A 3,744-nucleotide genomic window follows, 5' to 3' on the forward strand; every position below is an offset into this window, starting at 1 on the left:
GCGTCTCTGCCCTACAGCAGGGACCTCAAACATCTCCTGGAAGCCCAGACTGCAGCGCGCACCCACCGAGCGCTGCACAGGGGTGCTCCCAGCTCACATCTCCATCATGTTTAGTGGGAAGGGTTGGAGAGTGCTGGTGCCTGCAGATGCTGCTTCATCAAACATCGACTTCCCAGACAGGCTTTGCAAAAGAAATGAGGTGTTAGCAATTGTACGGAAAGCTCAAGGGATGCTAGGTTCCTTTCTCTGGTGCAAAAGGTAATCCTTGCTTGGAGCTGGTAGGGAGCAGGCATTGCCTACCAGGTCTCCTCTCGTAGAGATCCGGAATGCTGGACACTCTGTGGTGGGCTCCGAGCTTGTGCTTGACCCCATGACCAGGTTTCCTACACTCCTTCCTACTCCATTGTTGCCTGTTGGGGCCCACACAGTCCTGACCCAGTGCTGCCATGTTGTGCTGATGCATGGCTGGGATGTGAGTCTGGCCCGGGGTTCCCCCACAGAAGCATGTTTGGCTCCGTGGGGAGCTGATGGGATGGTGGCACCACAGGACGGGGGCTGCAGGCATTTGTGTGCATGCAGCTGCTGGTGGGTTCACTCCATTGGCTCCATGTGAAGGAATCGGGTTAGAAACATCTGTGCTTTTCCTGTGCTGCTCAGTGCACTTTCTCCATACTGAAAAATCCATGCTGTTTTTTTCCCAGAATCTTGCTGAAGCAGTTTGTTGGAAGAGCAGAGGAGATGGCTATGGGGCATTGCTGCCTGTTTTTTCCCTTTTTTGTGTCACACCAGCTGGAAGGGCAGCTCTGGTGTTTCTTTAAGTACAGCTGAAAAGCTGCTGTTCCAGCATGGTGGTGTCTCCAAAAGGAGGTGGTTTAGGTTTCACGGGGCCCCCCGATGGGAATTCGAGCAGGCACTAAAACTAGGGCTTCTCGTGCCTCGGTTATCGGCGTTATCTGCTCCGCTGCAGCGGGGTGGGAAGTGGGGGAGCCCCCACCGCCCAGGGCTGAGTCACCAATGGGCCGGGTGCGTTCACTGCTGCTGTGACAGCAGCTGTGAGACCCCCAAAACCCCCCATGCTTTAAATGACAGGCAAATAACATAGCCCTGAAGCAGGTTCTTACCGCACATACCTTGTGTGACTGCTGTTACTGGTGACTAAGATGGTGCTGGGATGGAGCAGCGACAGCCTCCCTGCAGCACTCGAGTCCTGCCGTAATTAATTCTGCAGGTAGCCGTATCGGCACATTAACCCAAACTGGCCGTCTTCCCGCCCGTCCCCAGCCTTGTTCCATATTTAATCTTTCATGTTCACCTGAGTCTCTAATTAAGCCAACTACCACCCATAGCTGAGAGCCTGCAGCGTACTAACGAGGCCCTGCGTTCCAGGAGTGCTGTGCCTGGGCGACCCGCACAGCAGCCCCCAAAACAGCCCCCAGGTGGACTTTTTCTCCTTTGTTTTCTCTTTTTTTCTCTTCCTTTTTTTTTACCCCCTGAACTAACACTGGTCTCAAAGCTGGGTCTGAAGGAAGGGCCCGTTAGCAGCCAAGTTCTCAAAATTGGCATGTGGGGACTGTCTTTTATTTTCTCCCTTTTTTTTTTTTTTACAGTAAAGACACAACTGGTTAGTTTTGAGGGATCTGAAAGGCACTTCTATTACGTTTCTTTTCTGTCCAGAGAGCTCATGTCTGGGTGAGGCAGGCGGCACGGGAACCTCGTGTGCCGCTTCCCAAGCCACATCCCAAGCATCCGGTGGAGGAGCCGGCCTGAGGAGCAGCCGCTGTCGTGCCCCTGACGTTCTGCCTGGCTGCCTTCCTATTACAGCCTCCCAGTTAAAAATAAAACCACACGCCAAGGCAGTGAATGGGGTTCTGATTTCCCTCGTTTGCTGCGCGGGTCTGGGTGATGGGGAGAGATGCGCGTTGTAAATAGAACAGCATATCCATGGCAACCCCAACTTTTCATTATTGTTAATTACTTGCAGAGTGCCAGAGCTGCGCATGGCGCTTCCCAGGGCGGATAAAGATAGATCCCCCTTTCAAAGCCTCTCCAAATGACATCAAGGTGACAGCTAGCTCCTGGGAGGCTGGAGCCGGGTCTGGCAGGCAGCAACGGAGACATTTTGTGAGGAGTCAGAGAGGAGCCCGGATTTAAAGGCGGAGGGACCAGCGTGGCAGAGGCAGACAGGAGCGCAGTGGTGGCTTTTCTCCTGAAAAACCTCTTCCCCTTGTTGCAGAAAATGGTTCAGAGGGGCCACAGCAACACACACCCAGCTGGGAGGAGGGGGACAAAAGTGATGCCCTGTGCCTGAGCGCTGGCTTTTCTTTCCTCTGTTTAATTGTGCTCATGAGAATGTGGTGGGGAGGACGCCTGAGCAGCATTTGTCACTGAAGGGGTAGGGATCTGTTGGCGTAGCTTGAGCCCTTGTGCCCCGGAGGAATCTCCTGCCAAAAGCTTGCTGTGTTTAAACCCAGTGCAGCTGAGCTTGCTCCTGAGCCTATGAGCTCAGCCTCAGCAGCACAGCTTGGGTGGGCTGTGCTTGTCTATTTGTTGGGGTTTATGTTAGTGGAAGAGGTTTGAAAGCTCTGGGGTGAAGAGGTGCCCCCCGTCAGGCTGTCTGGCCCCAGCTGGTGTCACAAGCGGTTTGATTTGTACCCAAATCGTGCAGTGAGTGTGTCTGTGGTGACAGATTGCTCGCCTGCCCTCAGACCATGGGTGTGAGCAGCCCCAGGACGATTGTGCCGCAGTGGGCTGCTCCTTTACTTGTCTTGGAAAGAGGAATCTCTTCTGGTTCCCATCCTGCCGGCTAAAGGACCGCAGCTCTCGCCTTTTCTCCCCAGTGTTTTCCAGGTGCCCAAATTATTCAGCACTGCTCAAAGCTCAGGGCTTGGCTCTGATTCGGGTAGTTCTGTTTGACGCTCACAGTCATGTTTGGGTCCCTTTGGGGCAGAGGAACAGCACTGGGGGTTGCTGGGTGGGGACGGTGATCTCGGGACGGTTACGGGAGGTAGCAGTGTGTTTGGCATACCTCCCACTTTGGAGACCGGGCAGGAGGAAAGCTAGTGTGGCTGTTTGCTTAATGTCAAAAGATAACTGGGAAAAACATTCCCAGGGATTTGCAGCTTACTTTGTCCCCTCCTTTGGCAGTTGCAGTCTACACAGTCTCAATTTCTACAGACTTTTATCTTTAACGTGTAGTTTCATACTGCTGCTTTTCTTTAAATAGTAATATTTTCTAAGTAATTTAGTGGTCACGTCCATGCAGGTGCTGTTGTGCCTTTCTTTCTCTCTTCTCTCTCATGGTGAGAAGCTGATGGATATAGATACAGGCAGCTGCATGACCTTTACAGTCTCACCTGGAGTCCAGCAACACAGATATAAGATTGCTTCAAGTCATTTTGATTTTATTACAAACCAAAATATTCACATTCAATGACACCTCAGGTACATGGGATAATTACTCTTGGGGTGGGAACCCCAAATACCTTCAATAGGTATCAGTATCATTGTAGCTCATTCAGCTTTTCCACGGGAGATCCCAAATTTGAGAGCACCCACATCCCTCCTGCTCTGGCTATTAGGTTTCCTCTGGCATTATTTCAGCCCTATATATTAACAATGGAAACTGTTTCATAGAGACTTTACCACCAGTAAACCATGCTAAACTGTGTCTGAAAAGAACCATCTTCATCATCCAGTCATCTTTTCAAATACAGATGTCTTGTTCTGAAGTTGTACACCGATGGG

Source organism: Cuculus canorus, chromosome 20 (assembly GCF_017976375.1).
Source record: "Cuculus canorus isolate bCucCan1 chromosome 20, bCucCan1.pri, whole genome shotgun sequence".
Lineage (NCBI taxonomy): Eukaryota > Metazoa > Chordata > Aves > Cuculiformes > Cuculidae > Cuculus > Cuculus canorus.